This window comes from Cyphomyrmex costatus, unplaced genomic scaffold (genome assembly GCF_001594065.2).
Source record: "Cyphomyrmex costatus isolate MS0001 unplaced genomic scaffold, Ccosl1.0 scaffold92, whole genome shotgun sequence".
NCBI classification, from domain to species: domain Eukaryota; kingdom Metazoa; phylum Arthropoda; class Insecta; order Hymenoptera; family Formicidae; genus Cyphomyrmex; species Cyphomyrmex costatus.
In genome coordinates, this window is record NW_017280506.1 from 312,747 (window position 1) to 322,221 (window position 9,475).

General features: G+C 34.7%; 1 long non-coding RNA gene across 1 annotated transcript; it reads right to left on the reverse strand.

Annotated features, from left to right (window-relative positions):
* Positions 1–2,053: 2,053 nt before the first annotated feature.
* Positions 2,054–5,826, reverse strand: LOC108781890 (uncharacterized). The gene is made up of 7 exons (XR_001940970.1): positions 5,534–5,826; positions 5,255–5,319; positions 4,953–5,129; positions 4,563–4,844; positions 4,339–4,470; positions 3,680–3,811; positions 2,054–2,298 (listed from the first exon to the last, which is right to left on the reverse strand). It is a non-coding gene; the product is annotated as an uncharacterized LOC108781890 (long non-coding RNA).
* Between the last annotated feature and the right edge of the window lie 3,649 nt (positions 5,827–9,475).

The window sequence follows — 9,475 nt, forward strand, 5'->3', positions numbered from 1 at the left end:
TAATTTACTTTTTAATTTTTTTTAAACACAATTTTGTAATTCTAAAACCTGTAAAATATGCAGCAAACTGAAATATTTGTATGTCCTATGTATTACATAGAAGATAGAAGTGTAAAATAATTACTGAATCATGACAGCCGAATGTCTAAGGACTTTCAAGTCTTATTGATAAGCGCTATAAATAGTATGTATCCAATCGAACCGTGTTCAATCGTGTGCAAAGTAACGACAAAAGTAACTGTAAGTTTCGTTACCGTTACCCAAAAAATGTAACTCGTTACCGTTACAGTTACCAAAAAAAGAAAATAACGCAGTTACCAGTAAAGTTACTAAAAAAGTAACTTGTAACTGTAACTTCGTTACAAGTAACGAGTTACTTCCATTCCCTGTTAATATATATAAACATATAAAAAAACATTAAATACATATAAAAACATATATTTATATACATATAAAAACATATATAAATACATACATATTAAAAAATATAATAATATATGACTTAAAGATTTTAACGAAAATTAGCTCATTGCCCTTATTTCATTATATTATTGTTTAATACTTATTGAGCTTTATCATAAATATATAATAATATATATATAAAATACATGTATACATGTATACATACATACTAAATAATACATACATATTTAAATACATATAAAAACATATTTTTATATATATAATTATAATATTTTTATATATTTTTCCAATTAAGAACTAATGTGAGAATTGCGATTTACTACTTTAGCCATCTTGGTAAACTCAAGGTTGTAACTAGTAGTAGCAGCAACCAAACAATCCTCAAGATGACGATCAGTTAGACGATTTCGAAACTTGTTTTTCACATAATTTATTTTTGAGACAAACATAGATTTACTTATTTATTAAACAGCTTCGCAAACATAAATTGATTCAAACAGTGCGATTATATTTTGGAATACGGTTGCGGGTGCGGGCCGGATTGAAAGGCTGTGCGGGCTGGATCTGGCCCGCGGGCCGGACGTTGGGTACCCGTCTTCTAAAGTATAAAATATTAAATTGAAAAAAAAAAAATCAAAAAGTTAATATCTAAATATTAATAACGTTAATAATCAAAAAGTTTTTTACTGTTCCTTTTGTAAAATCAATTTCAGAAAAATTTACACCTATTGCTAATTCTATCAACTGCAAACTCGCGTATACTATTCCTAATACACTTAAAAGCCACATTAAGAGAGGAAAAGACAAACTGGAACATACACAAAATCGTAATGTTGTATATAAAATTTCGTGTAGTGATTGTGATGCAAGTTATGTTGGACAGACTAAGAGGCAATTAAAAACTAGACTCAATGAACACATTTTGGATATTAATAAAGTATCAAAGTCTCCATCAGTTGTTACTAACCATCGAATAGACAATAATCATAATTTTAATTAGAATAATGTGGAAGTATTAGATGTGGGACCTTCCTACAAAAAGAGGTTGATATCCGAAATGGTTTATATTAAAAAACAGACACATGGCATAAATAAACAAAACGATACGGAGTCATTGCCCGATATGTACACAAATATGATACAGTCCTTCTCTACCTCTTAGACTGTTTTCATTTGTTTTTGCCTCTTTTAAAGAATGTGCTTCTTCTTGACATGAACATATATAAGAAGTCGATAAAGCTGTAAATTGGATTGTTATAACATTTTATCATTGACGATATTACATTTTTTACATTATGGAATTTTATATTATTGACATTAGTTATTACACAATTTTTAACAAGGTAACTATCTTTTAACACTTGTTTAACATGCTATTTAAGATTCTTATGACAAATTATATAAATTTTATTAGATTGAATTTACTGTATTGGATTAACTTTTACATGATGGACTAAAATTTCAAGATGCGAATAATTTCCTGACATTATCTATTGATTAGCGACACCGAAATTTTTATAATTTATTTATGTCTGTTACACTGAAGATGACCCGATCGGAGTCGAAACGTCTGTATTAAAATTAAAATTTTATATTATACTTAATTTGAAAAATTTACGTTCAGTATTTGGCTCATTGCCCTTATTTTTACTCATATTGAAAAAAAATTTAAATTTTTATAATAAAAGTACAACGCCGGTATAGTATTAACTATTATGTTAAACATATTTATAATAATATATAATATATTAATAGCCTGTTGTCGACGTGTAGCTTCTCTTTGATTGTTTAATATCTCGTCCTCCGTAATGGATGAGCAAAGAAATGATTTTCCTTCGCGGGGGGAGGCGCGCGAGTTCGCGGTTGCTCGATGACCTGCAAAAAGAATATGAACAGGCTATTAAATCGGCAAGAGCAAGAGAGCATAATGCGCGCGCGGAAACTTTCAGAAATACTATGCGAACCGTCGCAGACGTATTAGCAGGACTTCAAGGTCCGGATTTCGCGGCGTCCACTCACGTAGGGCCTAATCTGGTTGAAGGGCCACCGCCTCTTAATCTTACGGGATTATGGGAATTACTACAAGAATGGAAGCGACTTCGAGTCCAGTACCGGACGCTACCTTCGCGACCGCCTATTCCGCTTACCCGAAATCATACGTCCGCGATGCATTATAATTAGTGCCAAAGTACGATGGCCATAACATTCCGGTTTGGCAATTTGCGCGTGCCTGTAAGAGGGCAAAAGACTCGATACCGCAACTCGACGAAGCGTTGTTAGTTCGAATGCTAAGAAATAAGCTTTCGCATCACGCGTATTTGGCGGTAGAGGATGAAATGCACCTTACTGTTAATAAATTTTTGGATATCTTGAAACGGACATTCGGCCCGGATAGGAATTCGAATTATTATCGAGGACAGTTAAGTATCGTGTTCAAGAAACCGAGTGAACAGTCACATACTCGATTATATATTATATCAGACGAATAAAAGACTTAAATGAGATATGAGGTAATATTAACCTATATTTTGGAAATTAATATTTCAATAGTCAGTTTGTATCATTGTATTAAAAATTGTCTGCAAACCATGAAAGTAACTAACCATGAAAGTAATTAATTTGAATGTACTAAATGTATTTTTGTAAATATATAATTTATTATATTTTCAAAAAATGAAAAAAAAAGTGTTTATTTCTTTATATTAAAAAAAAACAGTATGACAATGTTAAATTTATTAATTAAAAATTGTTGTTCACAGCGCGCGCGCGTTGAAAACAGCAATCTTCAATTAATAAATTTAACATTGTCATGCTATGTACTACCTTTTAAGATATCTGAAATACAATTTTCAAGATATCTAAAAGATATCTATTAGATGTTTTTCAAGCATTTAAAACATCTTTGCCGCATATCTAAAAGATATCTTTTAGATATCTTTAAAAAAATTCGATAAAAGATATCTTAAAGATATCTTTAAGATATCTCTAGATCTCTAAAAGACATCTCTAAATGTTGCATAAGACATCTTTTAGATCCCTAAAAAAAATTAGAATTATAAGGAACAACTCACATAAACAAAAAGATATCTTTTATATTTATAAAAGATATCTTGCCTAGTAAGTAATAATAAAAGATATCTTTTTGTCTATGTGGGTTGTTCCTTATAATTCTAATTTTTCTAATTCTACTACTACTACTAATTCAATTATTACTAATTCTATTAATTTTATTGAGTTTTCAGCAATGAACGCTCACGAGGGATCTCTCTGCACGTCAGACGTCGCCAATTCTTATTTCACGCTGACGAAGCGATTCCCTCTTGACCGCTCCAAGGGACCAGCTCCCCTCATGCGAGGCTGATTTCTACTTCACATTCATACTCTGTATCTACAAAAGAAGGAATAAATATTGTAAAAATAAGTAAAGTGTGCGAGAGCGTTAGCGTAACCGGCTTGAAAATAATAAATAAATTTTCAGCGGAATATGAAGGCGATAATAGCGAGAACATAGAGTAAATATATCTCAAAGTCTTAGTATATACGATAATTCAACAAATAATGCGGAAAGTATTCAAAATCTTTGTAACAATAATTCAGAGAATGTAGCAGAGACGTTTCAAAATTTTTGTAAGAATAATTTAAACAAGGTAACAGAAATAATCCCATTTTCTTCTAATGATATTAAGAGCAAAAGGATAACAAATATAACTCACGTTAATTCTAATAATAATAATAATAATTCCGATAGGGTATCAAATATTATACAATTATTGCGCTTAGAACACTTAAACGTTCCCGAAAAAGAACATGTAATTGCGCTAGTGAATTTACATAGTGATAGATTTTACGTGCCTGATGAGTATCTCGATAAAATGCATGTGTTCTCTCATAAGATAGTCATTACGGATAACTCACCTATTCAGACTAAGCAATATAGATTTTCTCCGGTACACAGAGATGAAATTACGCGTTAAGTTAAAGAATTAGTTTCCAAGGAAATAATTACGTCCTCTGTATCGCCTTTTTGCTCACCGGTGTGGATTGTCCCTAAAAAACTGGATTCGTTAGGCAACAAGCGATGGCGAATGGTTATAGATTAATATAGGAAACTAAATGAGAAAACGATAGGAGACGCTTACCCGCTACCTAATATCAGTGACATATTTGACCAGCTTGGAGGTGCTAAATACTTCTCGGTGCTTGACTTTGCAAGCGGATTTCACCAGATTCCAATGGATCCTATAGATGCTCACAAGACAGCTTTTTCAACTCCATTCAAACACTTTCAATTTTCTCGGATGCCATTTGGATTGAAGAACGCGCCTGCCACTTTCCAGAGGTTAATGGACCAAGAATTAACCGGTCTTCAGGGCGTTGAACTATTTGTATATATGGATGACATAATGTTGTATGCTAGCTCACTACGAGAACACGAGATCAAGATTAATAAATTGACGAATAGACTGAGAGCTGCCAATCTGACGCTTCAGCCGAATAAATGTGAGTTTCTCCGCCATGAAGTTACTTACCTTGGGCACATCATTGGAGAAGACGGTGTTAGGCTCGATCCACAAAAACTGGAAGCAGTCAAAAACTTTCCAAGACCACGTAATCAAAAAAATGTGCTTCAATTTCTCGGCCTTGCAAGTTATTACAGGCGTTTTATTCCAGGGTTCTCTAAACTCGCCAGCCCTCTGTCTAATCTCCTGAAAAAAGAAGCAACATATAAGTGGACGCATGAAACGCAGGCAGCCTTCGATGTATTACGCAAATTACTTTGTGAGGAACCGATTCTACAGTATCCGGACTTCGAGTAAGATTTTGTACTTACGACAGATGCCTCAGATTTTGCTATTGGAGGAGTGCTCAGTCAAGGTGTGATCGGCCAAGACCTTTCTATAGGATATGCATCAAGAGTTCTGAATTCGGCTGAGAGGAATTATTCTACTATTGAGAAGGAATTGCTGGCAATTGTATACTGCGTAAACTATTTTAAACCTTATCTGTATGGCAGAGCATTTGTACTGGTGACTGATCATCAACTATTGACTTGGTTGCATCGAGTTAAGGCTTCGCGATATAATTTGCGATCTCGACGATTAGCACTTACCGAAATTCCACGCGACGTCTCTCAAGACTCAGATGACTCTCTTGATGCCGAGGAAGCACAAGGTTCAACTATAACGGCTAAATTGCGTTTGCCCGACGAGGACTTTTTGATGTTTCAGCCACGAGCTCCTGAAGAAGACTTTATCTCGCCGGACGAAATGGTAATGAACAAATATCTGATTCAGAATCTTCATTTGATAGCGACCCTGAAATTTTTGTAGATAGTCAAAACTCATCTTGTATTATTAAAGAAACGGATATTCACTTTTCCGATCGCAACGATAATTTAATCATTTTGCTAACCACTAATCAAATACCTTGTGACAACAGAGCACGAGAACTCGCTAAAGCTGGAAAATTGCCTCCAGTAGATAACTTAATGTTAGGAAGAGCACGTGTAATATCGTCATCTTTCCCAGGTCGTCATATAATAGCTTTAACTGTAAAAGAAAGGCCAAGTATTAAACTCGATAAAAATATCTTGTCAGAATGCTTCACATCTTTGCTAGATGTTGCAACCGAATTAAATCTACATACATTCAGTATCACGAAGATAGAGAAAATATATTTAATTACCTGGCAAAATATATTGCATTATTTTCGCAAGACATTCTCCGATCGCCCGGTGTTTACATCGGTTTGTCAAGGAGCCATCATCACACCACCAGTAGAAGACAAATCATCGCAGAGAATCATGAGTCAGCAGTCGGAGAATACAAAGAAGTCACGAAGATGTACCTACGTATAAAACAACAGTTCTCCTGGAACAATATGAAATCACAGATTCAAGATTATATAAAAAGATGTATCTGCCAGCTACAAAAATTGGTAAGGAGAAAAATAAGGCAATCCATGATACTTACAGATACGCCGGGACGCGCCTTCGACAAGGTTACCCTCGACATAGTCGGACCTTTACTCAGAACAGCACGTGGAAATGGGTATGTGCTTACCATGCAAGACCTTACTAAATACGCTGTCTATGTGCCACTCGCAGATGCAACAGCTGAAAACACAGCAATAGCGTTTATCAACAATTTTATTTGCAAGTTCGGATGCCCTCGAAGTATACACCGACCAAGGTACCAACTTTCTAAGTTATTTGATGAACAGCATCACGAAGAAGTTTCATATTCAACAGCTTCGCACCACTGCTTTTCACCCACAAAGCAATGGATCACTAGAGAGATCGCATCATGTTCTAGCCGAGTATATAAAATGTTTAATAAATCGCAAAGAAGAATGGGATGAATTAGTTGACAGAGCTTCTTACAACACTTCGATCCACGAAGGCACTGGATTTAGTCCGTACGAACTTGTTTTCGGTACACCAGTTCGAATACCTTCCGGAACGTCACAGGAAAGTCATCCAGATACATATCACCAATACTTGTTAAACTTGTTTTCTGATATCTCCGATATCGAAACTATAGCTAAGGCTAACCTAGAAAAAACGAAACAGAGGTCGAAATTTTATTATGATAAAAAAGTAAATATGGAAATTTTTAATAGGTGATGAAGTCTTAATGTTAAATGAGAGAAACGCGTAAGTTCAACGGAGAATACGTAGGGCCGTGGAGGCAGTGGAGATTAGACAGGTTACATTCATATTTTTGTTTTACGATATCAAAATTAATATTGTGGACGTTGTGTAGGAATTAGCATCTAAAATATAAAACTTCTGTAAGCTTGAAACAGCAAGTTTCTTTATTCTACAGCCTGGTTACCCTTGCCACCGGCAAGATACAAAACGTACAACGTACAACTGCTTCTTCTTCTTCTTCTAAGTTCTATGTTGCGCGCGCTCGCCGCTGTGACGCCGGTGACGTCACGGCCAATCGGAGGTCTCGTAGGCCTAAGCCAATCACGCGCATCGGCTGCGGTGGCGCTTGGAGCGAACCTTCGAAGCGCCATCGCTGACAGAAAGGCGCGAAGTTTAAATTTACTAGGAGCTTTCTTACAGCTCGGCCAGACTGACAGAATGTTTGTCCTCAAACATTGGACTTCGCTTAAATAAAATCATAAATACAACTGATCGCATAAAGATACATTTTAAAGAAACATTTAAAAATAAAAACATTTTACAACTTTTACTTAATAATTAAATGCGCCATCTTAAAACTAAAGATAATAGTCAGTATCGCTTAAGGTAACTCTAAACATTTAAATGCAAACGTAAAAACTTATAAAAGAGAAAAGATATCGAAATATCATTCAGAAACATGTTTAATCCATTTTCGTAGTCGATCTGGAGACAAAATAGAATTATACGGTTTTTGCGTGATGGTGCATCCAGGGATATCTTGTACCACGTACCTATTTTTGTTCAAAACTTTAGTAATTTGATAAGGACCACGATAAGTAGGTTTTAATTTTTTGTTTTCCCCTGGTTTAACCGAGGTATCTCGAACCAAAACATAATCATTGATCTGATATTGAGTTGGCTTTTTATGCCCTTTATCATAAACAGTTTTATTGTAAGCTTTTACTTTATCAGAGGCTTCTTTTGCGATTTCTCGATTTCTTTCTCTTTGTTCTACAAGTTCCGCAGAAGAAAGAGTATTATTAGCCACATCATTTAGAAAAGTGACTAATGGAGAATCTAAACTATTCCGATGTTCGTAGCCAAGTAACAATTTAGATGGAGAACACTTTGTAGACGAGTGATACGTATTATTAATAACATATTGTATATCAGCTATTTTATCCGACCATAATTCTTGATCTTCAACAATTTTTCGTAAAGAGCTTTTAAGGAAACGATTTACACGTTCTACAAGCCCATTAGCCCATGGTGCAGCTACTGCAACTAATCTGTGTTTAATATTCCGATTCTGTGTAAATGTACTAAATTCAAATGAGGTAAAACAAGTACCACGATCCGAGACCAAAATAGATGGATTACCGAAAATATTGAAAATAGAAGTTAAATGCTCTATAGTTTCTTTCGAACTTGTTGATCGCACAGGAAAGAGCCATGTGAATCGTGTAAAGGCATCTATCAATACCAAAATGTGTTTAAATCCATTAGCGGATTCTAAAATCGGACCAAAGTGATCAATGTGTAAGACCGATATAGGTAAATTCGGAGTTTCTTCTAATTGTAGTTCACCTTCCTTAGAATGTGTTGATGTATTCGAAACAAGACAAGTTAAACAATTCTCAATATGATTATTAATTGCTCTCCTCATTGACGGAAACCAATAAGTATTATAAATTCCCTGAAACGTCTTTTCGATGCCACAATGGGCATTGCCATCGTGATAAACTCTTAATATATTCGGAACCATAGCTTCCGGTACATAAAAACGCAATTTATTATCAGAACACTTTCTATATACTAGACCGTGTATTAATTCAAACTTGTCATTTGATTCTTTCTCTAACAAATTCGCAATACTCTGAATCTTTGAGTCGGTAAACTGTCTGTACTGCAATTCAACTTCAGTTGGGAGAGTATTCACCGCAGCAACAGCACGACTTAAAGCGTCCACATGAGACATTTTATTACCATGTCGATGCTTGATTGTAAAATCATAACTTTGCAAACGAATAGTCCATCGAGCAATTCTCGGATTCAAATTAGCTTTGTCCATCGCGTAGACTACTGCATGACAATCTGTAATGACAGTAAATTTTATACCATATAGGTAAATATGAAACCTTTCTATAGCGCGTACTACCGCTAACATTTCAAGCTCAAATGAGTGATATCTACTCTCTGCCGAGTTGGTCGCTTGACTGTAATATGCCACAGGTGCTAAAAAACCTGAATCTTGTCTTTGAAGCAAAATAGCAGCTAACACCACAGAGCTAGCATCCGTATGGAGTTCGGTCTCCAAACTCGGATTGTACAATTGTAAAATTGGTAATGAAATAAGCGTAGATTTTAATTCGTTAAATGATTGCAAACAATCATTATCAAAATTAAAAACTGAATCTT